This window comes from Neopsephotus bourkii, unplaced genomic scaffold (assembly GCF_033783945.1).
Source record: "Neopsephotus bourkii isolate Nb327-2 ecotype Australia unplaced genomic scaffold, CSIRO-AGI_Nbou_v1 NB_663, whole genome shotgun sequence".
In the NCBI taxonomy this organism is placed as follows: Eukaryota; Metazoa; Chordata; class Aves; order Psittaciformes; family Psittacidae; genus Neopsephotus; species Neopsephotus bourkii.
Window position 1 is genome coordinate 1,821,586 of NW_026901162.1, and position 13,195 is coordinate 1,834,780.

At 42.1% G+C, this 13,195-nt stretch overlaps 1 long non-coding RNA gene across 1 annotated transcript in view; it reads left to right on the top strand.

The window, feature by feature from the left end:
• The window catches only part of LOC133212093 (uncharacterized), a 105,547-nt gene that overhangs the window by 66,812 nt on the left and 25,540 nt on the right, over positions 1 to 13,195 (top strand). Inside the window, exon 3 of the long non-coding RNA XR_009725391.1 lies at positions 9,588 to 9,678. This is a non-coding gene — a long non-coding RNA (uncharacterized LOC133212093). The remainder of the gene's footprint in view (positions 1 to 9,587; positions 9,679 to 13,195) is intronic.

Sequence of the window (13,195 nt, forward strand, 5' to 3'; positions counted from 1 at the left end):
TAGTTTAAATCAAGAAAGACATCTAACAGCCTTTAACTAACTTCCTCAGGCTATATTCTCATACCTTTTACAAAGCAAACCAGATTTCCTGGTGTGGTGGGTTGACTTTGACTGGAGGCCAGGTGTCCACCACACTGCTCTATCACCCACCTTCTCAGTTGAATGGGGAAAAGGAGGAGAAAATGAGAAGGAAAAAACTCATGGGTCAAGATAAAGGCAATTTAATAAAAGAAAACTGAAGGCTATTCATAAAAGCAAAGGAAAACAAAAGATTTATTCTCTACTTTGCATCAGCAGGCAAGGTACAGCCACTTCCTGGGAAGTAGGGCTTCAGTACACGTAGTGGTTTACCCAGAAGACAAATGTCGTAATAATGAGTACACCCCCTTCTCCTTCTTTCTATTAGCTTTTATTACTGAGAAGACATCACATGGTATGGATTATCCCCCTGGTCAGTTTGGGTCAGCTGTCCTGGCTCTATGTCCCCTCACAAGAACTTGCCCACCCCCAGCCTACTGACGAGGGGGAATGTTTGAAAGACTGCCTTGTTGCTGTGTAAGCCCTGCTCAGCAGTAGCCAAAACACTGGTGTGTTATCAAAATCTTTCTAGCTACTAATGCAAAGAACAGCACCGTGAGGTCCACTGTGGGGAAAATGAACCCCATCTTATCCAGACCACATACACCTGATCCAACTGCCCCTGTGGTAATTTGTGTGGTAGTTTTTGATCCTTTCCAAGTGGCACCATCTACAAGCAAGTGCAGGAGGAGACAGTTGTCACATTCATTTACCCTGTTAATTGTATTAGCTATTGACGACTGAGAAGGCAGTAACAAAACTCTGTAAATAGTGAGTAAATGTGCTTGAATTCTGGAGCCAAGTCACATTTCATAGATTTTGCGGAGATTATGCCCAATATCCTGTTCATCACTGTCACATTTTACTCAGTTCCCAGGACAGGGAGGAATATTCTTCCTGTCAAAACCTGAGTGCTGTTGGTGGAGAATGGGAAGCTTTTTGTTCTGCTGTGACTGTATGGATCGAGGTGATACGTGTTGCTGCATTGTCCCTCGAGAAGCAGAGACAGCAAACTTCTCCAGGCCTGCCCAGAGGAAAATTATTTCCAGACTGACTTCAAAGCTGCTCATCCCAAGCGTACAAAAGCATCTGATAAGTACAGGTGAACCTTGAAACAGGAGTCTTAGTTGTGATTGTTTTCCTAATGTGTACCATGAACATGCTCTGGCTCCAGGAGGGATGGGTGAGAGAGAAAGGCTCAGATCCATTCGTTCAGAATAGGCTGTCAGAGCCATCATAGATTGCAGAGTTTTTTCCATAAACTGAAACAAAGCATATCTGCATGATTCCTATAAGTGGTATCTGTTCTCACTTAAAGGTTCTAAATCACAGTGAAGCCATGAACTTTAAGGATTATGAGACAGTATCTGTTAGATCACAACGCTTAAGATTTAATTATTAACCTAGGAACATGATTCTGAGATGCCTGTCAAGACATCATTTCTGTAACAGACATAGGTATATTTGTAATGACAGAAGTGAGCATCACACTCTGGAGGCAAAGGTTTAATGATAAATTTTGAGAGAGAGGTTTGTGGTTCCTTGTAAAAGAACAGTGAAGTCAACGATGACTGGAAAAAGGGAAATATAACTCCCATTTTCAAGAAAGGGAAAATGGATGACCCAGGGAACTACAGACCAGTCAGTCTCACCTCTGTGCCTGGCAAAATCTTGGAGCAGATTCTCCTGGAAGGCATGCTAAGGCACATGAAAAACAACAAGGTGCTTGGTGACAGCCAGCATGGCTTCACTAAGGGGAAATCCTGCCTGACCAATTTGGTGGCCTTTTATGATGGGGCTACAGAACTGATGGACAGCGGTAAAGCAGTTGATGTCATCTACCTGGACTTGTGTAAAGCGTTCGACACTGTCCCACACGACATCCTTGTCTCTAAATTGGAGAGACATCAATTTGATGAATGGACCACTCGGTGGATAAAGAACTGGCTGGATGGCCGCACACAAAGAGTTGTGGTCAATGGCTCAATGTCCGACTGGAGACCAGTAACGAGTGGTGTCCCTCAGGGATCGGTGTTGGGACCGGTCTTGTTTAACATCTTCGTCACTGTCATTGACAGTGGGATTGAGTGCGCCCTCAGCAAGTTTGCTGATGACACCAAGCTGTGTGGTTCGGTTGATACACTGGAGGGAAGGAATGCCATCCAGAGGGACCTTGACACGCTTGTGAGGTGGGCTGATGCCAACCTCATGAAGTTTAACCATGACAGGTGCAAGGTCCTACACCTAGGTTGCAGCAATCCCAAGCACAGCTACAGGTTGGGCAGAGAAGAGATTCAGAGCAGCCCTGCGGAGAAGGACTTGGGGGTGCTGATCAATGAGAAAATGAACATGAGCTGGCAGTGTGTGCTTGTAGCCCAGAAAGCCAACCGTATCCTGGGCTGCATCAAAAGGAGCATGACCAGGAGGTCGAAGGAGGTGATCCTGCCCCTCTACTCTGCTCTCGTGAGGCCTCACTTGGCGTATTGTGTGCATTTCTGGTGTCCTCAATATAAAAAGGACATGGAACTGTTGGAACAAGTCCAGAGCTATGACACGAGAATGATTAGGGGACTGGAGCACCTCCCATATGAAGACAGGCTGAAAAAGTTGGGGCTGTTCAGCCTGGAGAAGAGAAGGCTGTGTGGAGACCTCATAGCAGCCTTCCAGTATCTGAAGGGGGCCTACAGGGATGCTGGGGATGGACTTTTCATTAGGGACTGTAGTGATAGGACAAGGGTTAATGGGTTAAAACTTAAACAGGCAAAGTTTAGATTGGATATAAGGAGGAAATTCTTTCCTGTTAGGGTGGTGAGGCACTGGAATAGGTTGCCCAGGGAGGCTGTGAATGCTCCATCCCTGGCAGTGTTCAAGGCCAGGTTGGACGAGGCCTTGGGTAAGATGGTTCAGTGGGAGGTGTCCCTGCCCATGGCAGTGGGGTTGGAACTTGATGATCTTAAGGTCCTTTCCAACCCTAACTCTTCTATGATTATATGATTCTATTAATTCTGTAGCACACAGATTTATTATTTTGAACTGTTGCAAAGTGGATGAGATGTTTGAGTCATAAGTGTCCTGGTTAGTCCACTTTTTATGAGATACTTAAAAAAGGAAGGTGTGGCAAGTCTGTGGTTAAGATGACACTGTGATTTAGAGGTAAAGCAAATGTGGAATCACTCATCAGAAAAAGAAATTTCAGGGCTATGACAATGAATGCATGGATGAGAGGTTTTTAAATCCCCAAAAGAACAGAAACAGTTAAAGAAGGAGCTGTTTCTGCAAGAGCTGTGTTTTTAAGAATGTTAAATGTATATCCTGTTGTTTCTACTGTGTAAGCATATGCTGCTTTCTATGGCGACTGTTAACATTCGTGTGGCTGTTTTGAAATATTCATTACACTGAAGACCAAAATATTTAATGGATCTGTTGTTATCTAACACTCATCACCTTCACTAATAAACTGTGGTAATATTCTGGCTTGATTTCTAGCAAGCTGTTAAAGTTTGGGTATACTTGGGAAAATATAAGACTGGAAAACTGAAAATAAAGAGCTGTTTTGAAGGAATGCTGTTCAATCCCTAAAAACATAACAGGGATGCTGATTTTACCAAGAAATAGGTGTATCTCAGACTGTTTGAGCCATGCCTGCTTTCAAAAGGAAACTCTTTTCACTGCAGACCATTTCTGAGTCTGTTAAGAGTGTAATATAGGAGTTTTCAGTGTTGATAGTGGGTGCTGTGATTGCATCCAAAGTAATACAGGGGCTAAGTGAGGAGATGAGGTTAAGATGGCTTCATGCCCTTCATTGCTTTGCCTGAACTGTGTAATTTCTTAAAGGCAGACTAGGTTGTTGTAAGTTGTGCTTAGCTGTTGTGACACATCCCACCTGTCTCCTGGATCCTTCAAGTATTCCTAATGGAATATGGAATGTGTCACAGAAGATGGATGGCTTGTAGTGTCTCTTGCACTAGATTTATACGTTTTTTTTATGCCACCAGTATGGTGAAAGGGCCAAGAAAAGGCTGAGAATTTGGAAAACCATGAAATGGATTTTTTAACTGTGATCCATGTGAGTACTGAGCAACATTACTGCTGTAATAATTATAAAAAATTAATTAAAATGTGCAAAAGAGAAATTATACGGAAATTGAATTGCACTCACTTCTCATATTGTAATGACTAAATTGTCCATTAGTATAATAATTAATACAAAATGTATCAGACAGCTCAAGTGGTTTGCTAGAACATTGTGCTGGATTTCTCTCACGTATATTCGGCTGCTGCTAACGCTAAAAACAAAATACATACCAGTACTTGTTGACATTTCACGATGGTAACCACTGCCAGAATGTTGATATTTCAGTGCAAACATCAGTTTTCTATGTGTGCTTCCTATTTATTATTTTGTTAGAATGCCCAAGTGCATTGACAGGGACTGAAATGATGTCAGGTTAAAATAACACTATTGTAATTTGGGTTAGGTGTACTCAATTTCTGTAAATAATTTGTCATTATATCCTGAATTAGTTCTAAGAAAGGTGAAAATAAGAGGAAGAACTATGTCTTATATGATGGACCAGAGGGGATTTCCTTTTCCTATCTGCAAGTGCAAAGTCTTTGGAGCATGGGAAATGCAGCATAATAAGGGAATTCAGGTTGCAGAAGGGGAAAGGGTCACAGGAGACCTGTATGATGGCTCCCATAAAACACCACCACAGCATATTTTTTTCAGGTTTTAGTTAACCTTGTTTTTTTTTTGGTTTTTTTTTTTTTTTGTCATTTTCATTTTAAAAAGGGGAAAAATGAATCGGCCTTGTACTGGTATTGCTATAAATACGGGCTTTTAGATTTGACCAGGAGGCTGGATCCCTACTGGTTTTACAGCCAACAAGTATGTGAGCTGCGTGAATTTTACCTCAGAATATTTAAAAATTTGTCTGCACTGTTCCGCATTCGAGGATTGTCACAAAGATGGGATGAAAGCACAGCTCCATGGCTTTCAACAGAGCTGGGATTTCACAAAGGAATTTTCCCCCCAAATACCAAAAAGCTAACACAGAGACACTGAAGAGACATGTTTTCATGATTTGTATTTCACTTCTCCAAGCTGATATTCTCTTTCCTATATAGCCCATTTTTTCTGGAGGAGGCTAAGATCTGGGATTCCCCTCTACTTCTGTTTTCTTTATCCCTGAGTCCCTTCATGTTGTGTTTCCATATAATTGCTTAATATATGTTCCCTGTCTATGGCTGTGACTGTTAAATCATCACTTTTATTCTAAAGGTGTGCTTTCTTTAAATAGTGGGTGTAAAGCTCTTCTCCACGCATCCCATATAACTCTTGAGCTCTGCTGCTGGTGCCAGTCTTGACGGTCTCTTCATTACCTGCTTTGTGCTTTGTTTCTACCTCTAAGTCTGTCCCTTAGGAATGGAGTAATTTCCAACACTTTTTTTTCTTTTTTTTTTTTTTTGCAAGAAGACTGTGTCTTATTTAACTGCATGCTAAAATCCCGCTCTTCCTGCCAGACCTGTGGAGCACTCAAAAGCACAGATGGTGGGTTGCCCTTTTTTTGTGTCTGTCCTGCAGGGAAGGAAGATGGAAAGAGAGGGCTTTTCTTCAGGCTGGGCTTTGGCACAGCAGCAGGTATGCCGTCAAAGCTGACAAATAGCAGACAGGGCAGGGTATTAAGATGGTATTCAGCAAACCTGTTTTCAGTCCTTGGCTCAGTTTCCAGTACAACAGGTATGAAATTTTCCTTCCTCACTGAGGTGTCATGAGAGTAAAACCACGTTAATAATTGTGGATTGCTGGAGACTGGGGGGTGAGGGGCAGACAGTGCTTTTCCAGCTCTGTGCTTAAAATTGCAACAGAAAGAAGCTGGGTGTTGGGTTTGAGTTCTATCCTGTGAGGAGCAGATGGGGGAAGCAGCTCACTGCAGTGATGGGTGCTCCTGGGGAGACGTTCAGGCACCTCCATGGTGTAAGATCGTGCAAAGGACAGAAATGTGGTTGCTGAGCTTAGGTCTCCCACTGTTAGTCCACTTCTGAACTCGAGCATCCACAAGAATTTGCATCCACAAGCAAGATGGAAAACTGAAGAACATTTTGGGTTTGAGTGTTACAACATACATATTCTTTTTGGAAGTTCAAAGAAAGGCTTAGTTAATTTCTGTTAGAAGAAAAAAGTCCCCTTATTAAATTCTAATTGCAGTGTGTAAGATTTTTCTTCCTTTTATAAACTGTGTTAGAAATAGCGCCCCCCCCCCCCCCCCCGATAAATAGCAACAGATGTAGCTCTGTAGACTTCAGACCATTCCAAAGCCTTTGACAGGACAAACAACACTAACATACTTTCCAGTCTCAACCATCAAATAAAGTGTTTACAAATTAGACCATAACAGCCATTGCTTTTCTTCTCTATAATAAAAAGAATAAAAAAGGGCTTCAAATTATTGAATCTGTTATTGAACCTTAATTAGCCCTGGTTCTTTGACACTTTGAAATCTACATCAAGATAAATAATATTCAAGCTCTTTCTTGTGTGCTACAAATTGTTGTTTACAAAATGCAGTGTAATATAAAATCCTCTATTCTCTCAGGACCCAGACCACATAGTGACCAGGGTTTCAGTCTTAGTTAGTGATTCCAGTTGAATAACTGGAACAGAGCACAAGTAATCTTCGTGTAAGCATGACCAGCCACAAACGGCAAAATGCTTAACAATGTCTCAGCTTTCCATTGTCTCTATTGCTTTTCTTCAGGCCAATGGCTCTTAATGCCACTGTGCAGGTGTTTGCATGGCAACAATACTGTTTGGCTAAATACAGAGATGGAGTTGGAATGGGAGAAATGGACTCTATTTTAGGCTTTGCAAAGAGCTGGGGAACTTTACAGTTATTTAACTTCTTTTTTTCCAAAGTGAATTACCTTTGAATTTGCCAGATTAATACAATATCAAATTAAATGAGTGCATAATCAGGATAAATGTGAGCTGGAGTTCTATTAGTGGACCAAATTCTGGAACTGACGTACTACATTGCATCTTCTCCTGTAAGAAATGCAAATAGAGAGGATCTGGCCCTAGACTATGTGTAGTACTTCAGATGTCTCTAGAAAAGTGTCTGTATATAGGCTGAATCACTCCTAGTCATGCCAGGATTTAGTTTGCAAATGAAATAAATATCAAACATGTGACTTTGCTGATTCAATGGATCTTAATTGATTTGATTAATACTAATCACTGGTGTCTATCCTTTCTTGGCTTTCTGGATTTTCTTTTCTGACTGTTTTATTGGCCAATATCACACTATTTCCCCTTTGTATATGCTGTACAGCACTTGTCTCTTTTCCCCAAATAGGAAACTAAACAAAATTCTTTGCCACAGAAAGACGGCTCTGTCTCCATCCTTTCCATTTGAGGATGCCATATGCCCAATTAAACTCTTCTTTTCACCTTAATGATTATTTTTTGTTAAAGATGCAGACGTCCAGAGCATGCAGACTGAGCTAAAGAATTGAGGTTGGACCTAGACCAGCAGAAGACTCATTGTTCAAATCATGTTGGTACAGCTTGAGCAAACACTCAAAGCAGCTGGTCAGCTCCAGATGGATTTCATCTCCAGTCAACCGTTACATGCAACCTTGCTTCCAGTGCCTTACCTCTCTCTGCCCAGGCCCTCTGTCTATTTCTCTTTCTTATTTCCCATCTTCTTTTGAACAGCTATGTAGATTTTGTGGCTGTTTCTTTTTTTTTGGCAGGAGGAATGTTTTATTCTTTCTTACTGTCTTCTGAACAGAAGAAAAACACGTGAGAGCAGAACCCCAAAGAGCTCCCCCTTTTTTTTTTTTCCTCCAGTTCCCTGCTTCTCTTTTCCCAGTAGAGAAAACCAGAGCAAACAGGAACAAAGAAAGTGAAAGCAAAAATGCACTTTAATCTGAAAACTCTAAAAAAAGAAAAAGAAAGTAAAATAAAATTCCATTTGAAATCAAGGTAAAAATAATTTCACATTTTCCTGTATAAAACTCACCCAGTAGCATTTCAAGAGACTTTTTTTCTGGTTTTCAAAGTGTTTGGTTTAACTTTTTTTTTTTTTTCCCCATGCTCAAGTACTAAGCAGATCTGCTCTTTTTTATATTTTCTGACAGTTTCAAACCAGCTTTTTCTTCTGGGAGTTGAGGCTGCATGTGTGTTAGTACATGAAACGTGCTTGGGTCTGACCCCTGTTACTCAGTGCCTGGAGTGCCTGGGCTGGCAGGGTATCTTGGTGTACGGGGGCTGTGTGTGGACCACCTGCCCCTGGACACCCTCTGGCTCCCAAACCATGCCTGGGGGACACTGTAGCTGGCACAGGCACAAACTGTGCCATAATAGGGCCACTCCAGCAGCTTAAAAGTAGGGATAATGCCTCTTTCCAGGACTCAGGACTCCTACCAAGGCTCAGGACTCTTTCCAAGCAAAATTTAACTTAGTAGTATAGACACAAATGGAGAGTATTAGTGCTTTTTTGTAGGTCCATCAACTGTCTGGGTCTTAGAAGTAGGCTTTAACTGTTGAAGCTATGAGGAGTAACTTATTAGCTAGTTTTCAAAAGCAAAACAGTCTCTTTTTCTGTTAGAGGTTGTGCAAACACCAACTGAGACTTGAAAGTGTGAGAGATGTCGGTCAGACCCTCCGTGATGAGCACACAACCACAGCAGCTCACCCAGAAAATACTCTGTACCAGTCCTTGCACTTCAGGGCAACAGTCACAGCCATAGCATTACTGAGAAGCTATGCAGACTTGGGTTGAGGATGTTTCTTCCAAATCGTATATCCATGAGGCACCACACAAGTTAATTAGAAGAGTCCCAGTGGGAAAGTGCAGTTCACATTCTGACTTGACCATTGTCTCCTGTAGAGCTCATAACAGACTGACTTGCTTTTCCTTTGAGTTAATCCTGTGTTTATATAACTGATGTTTCGATATCAACCAGGAGAAATCCTTGCTTTTCCTGTTGAGTGCATTTGCACCCGTGTGCCCTGGACTGGAGCACAACAGGCCACTGCTGTCCAGATACTTCCACAGCAGCCAGTCATTACTGTTATCTATCTCCAGAGTAGAACAAATCCAGGTGATATTCCCAGCGATTACATGCAAAAATGGGTCTGTTTTCATGAGGCAGCAACCCATAACACTTATCTAAATACCTGCGGGAGTCAGTAGCCATTAAAGTCCTCAGTCTCTGACATGGGCCAGAGCCAGATGTGAGCAAATCCTTCTCAAGTTACAAGTTAGTTTCAGCCGGAGGTCTAACAATGTGGTTTCACTAGGTAATCGTGCTGTCCAAGTTAACTATTAATTAACCTCCCATCAGATGATGTCAAACCTGGCTGTACAAGAAATAATTGCCATAACTGTCAGTTTTTTTCCTAGTTGACTTTATTGATGATGCAGTAAAAAGATAAGCAAGTCAGGATGAGATTGCATTTACTGCCCATTGAGGAGATAATTCTTATTTTTGTTTTCATTCAGATCTTTAAGAAGTCCCACATCTCTGTGAAGATATTTTATTTGTATTTTTAGCAGAAATTATGATATTCCCTCCTGCTGTAACAAGGCCCAGGTACTATTTCTTTGGGTAATCTCTGTTACTCTTTCTCCCCTTTTTCATAGCCTGTTGATAGCATTTTGTTAAACAAGCTTTGAAATAACATTTATATCTTTCTAGCAAGGACAACACCTTGTTTGTTCTGTAAAGTGTCAGACTGACTTTTTCAGAGCTACACAAAGCTCATTCAAAGTATTTTCCTTTCTGATGTAAAGCATTGCTATTCCTCATATTATTTAGGATTTGGGGAAAGGAAATAGTCTGCAAAGTTGGGTACCTGAGGTTGCCTCTGCCACCAAACTTAAAAAATGCTGGCTCCACAGCTGTTACTTCTTTCTGTTGCTGGGACTTTCTGCAGCACAGCGGTACAAAATGAGAACACTGTCTCTTCCTCTGTCTGAACCTGTGGCCTTTGGGGGTGACCTTTTCAAAATTACAAGCTAGGGTATTCTGAATGCCACCATTAATTCGGGTTAGCCAAGGAACTGCAATGTATGTCACTTCATATACTCAGCATATCCACAAAATGCTTGGACTGCCAAAGTCCTGGAATCCCAGGGCTTGTGTGGACAAGTAGGGACCAATTTTAGCGGCGCCTGCACTGCACCATCAGCAGGTTGTTTACCAAGTTATTTTGAGAAACTCATAGGAAGACAAGGAGCTGAGAGGGATCTTCGAAACAGATGTCTGTCACGTAGCATTTGTAGAATTTATTGTCTGCCAGTCACCAGGGCTAGGTCTGGGAGCCACACCAGCAACATTGGCTTACTGACGGAGAGATTAAGTACTCATTTTGTAATTAGTGGGAGTATTACTTTGTTTTTATTGCAGTAATGCGTGGAGCTTCCAGCAGAGATTGAGGGCCTCTCTGTGATAAGCATTAGATTTATGTATAATAATAATTAAAGTTCTTGCCTCATACTCCTATGAAGGTCATCTGAAGGATGCTGAGAGATTTCAAAACAAATAAGGCAATTATGAAATGGATCCACCTTGAGCTGTTCAGATCCCAAAGCTGCAAGATCAAGTCAAGACCACACACAGAGCTCTCCCTCTCCATGTTGTTTATGAATGGTTTACAAGGGGCTGTTCCCAGGGAGTCACTACCACAGGCACTCCAATATTATACCCACTTCTAAAACAGTCTCCACAGAATCGTTCTTATGAACATTTTTTCAGATGTTATAAAGTAACTGCTTCACAATGAGTTAACTACTCTAGCTTAGTTGGATAGGGAACAATATAATTTATGTGCTCTGAGCTTTCTCATGGATTAAATTTATCACTTGGTCAGTGGCAGTGCCCCTGTTTGACAGATGTAGGACATTATTGAACAATTTGGCCTTCAAAACAGTGACTGTATTTGGAAAAGTACTTTTGGCATAGCCAACCTCCATTTTAGCAATTCATAACGTAATGCCTTGGTAGACTTTCCTTATGTTGACAAAGACATGGAATGGGCTACTCCCTAGAACATTTTCGTAAATGAGACAGTGAGGGCATTGTCAGTAGAAAGAAATGCCAGATTGGGCTCTTCCACAACTCTTCTTTCACTAAGATGATGGCTTCTGTCAGCTCCTCCTGAAGATAATTTGATTTACCTGTTTAATATCTTAGAAATAATGAGTCATGTTGAAATAGAGTTCAGGAGTGAGACTGTAATGGTAGGGAGGTAAGAACACTTTGTCTGGGGTGTCTCCACTTGGTGGGAGGGAGTGGTCAGGTGTGACCTTTGGGCAAAAGTGAGGGGTGGGGTCTGTTCACAAGCTCTTCTCCCACTCTGCTCCACTTTTGTGACACCTCACCTGCATCCAACATTGGGGATCAGGACATAAGAGGAACATGGAGCTATTGGAACGAGTTCAGGGAAGGGCTATGAAGATGGTGAGAGGGCTGGAGCACCTCTCCTATGAAGACAGGCTGGGAGAGTTGCGCTTGTTCAGACTGGAGAAGAGATGACTCCAGTGAAACCTTAAAAAAGTTTCCTTAGAAAATTTTCCTACAAGAAATCTGGAGTGGGACTTTCTACAATGGCATGTAGTAACAAGACAAGGGGTGATGGCTTTAAACTGAAAGAGGGTAGAGTTAGATTAGATACTAGGAAAAAATTCTTCACAATGAAGATGGTGAGTCACTGGCACAGGTTGCCCAGAGAAATTGTGGATGCCTGATCCCTGGGAGTGTCCAAGGCCAGGTTGGATGGGGCTCTGAGCAACCTGGTCTAGTGGAAGGTGTCCCTGCCCATGGTAGGGGGGCTGAAACTAGATGAGTCCTTAGAAAGGACTTACGGTCCTTTCCAGCTCAAACCATTCTATGACTCTATGATTTTATATTTGTTAATTTAATAGTGAGGGAGTGAATCAAACTTGGAAGGGCTGGAAAGGAACTTGTGTCTTAAGGCCAGGAAGAGGTAGAAAGGAAGAAGCCACTGTAGACAGAGACTGGGGAGAATATGATGATGTAGGAATGTGACTTTAGACACAACCTGGTCCTTGAGGAGACATGTTTGCTGAGTCAGTGACCAAGGTCAGCCTTGATTTGGCCAAGAGCACTCCAGCATGCATCCTTCTCCCAGTGCTGAAATAGAAGGGCTTTTCCTTTTTTTGGTGTGATTTGTTAAGACTGAAGCACTCAGTGATCTTGGAAGCATCCTTTGTGAGCATGACCCAGCTTTGTCAGTGAATGCTGAAGGTGCTAGGCCACAAGGGGTGTGGGATGGTAGATCTGACCATTTTGGAAAAATCTCCACCAGCTGAACAAGGCATGGTGTTGACTATCTGGCATGAAATTCGAGCTATTGACATGGGCTCACAGTCCCATAAACAGTCTCCTTCCCATTGCCCTTCCCCAACTGCCATGAACAACAACAATGTCCTGGGGTGGCTAATGGGCTGGAAAACAAGACTGGAGTCTGCTGGGACACTGTGTACATATAGCAAGACAAGGGCAAAGCATCTCTGGCTGTGTCTGAGGATATCTCGGCCAGCAAGCAGTGAGCTTGCCAGGAAAGTTCTCTGCCAGAGGCCACCCAGCCTGGGGAGGTCCTTGAAAGGGTGGTGTGAATATTAGCTTGAATGTTTTGTCTTCCTGGGGAGACCTTAACAGCTTGATATAATCCTTCCATTACACCTCTGTTCAATAAGAAATAAGTGGCTTTTAATGCCAAACCAATTTGCTATTCAAGTTAGTTTTGGGTTCAGATCATCTCCAAGTAGCCCTAATAAGGTGAGGTCCAGGCCTTTATATGTCTTCATATGTTCCCAGCCTCTGTCCTTCCTTTTTTGCCTGTGAAGTACAAGACTGGAGAGTTTCCAGTGACCTTGATTAGAATAAAGGTTTAAACTTATTTTATAGCCAAGTCATCTTTGTCTATGAGTGCTGGCTAACACGCAGTCACTGCTGGGATGGAGCTGAGCAGCCATTTTGTATGCAGCAGATCTTACCAGTAATTTTCAGAGAGTGGGAGAAGTGGCAAATAACTTCCTTAATTGAAAATTATGTGGGAATTTCACAGTGTGCGGAATATAATTAA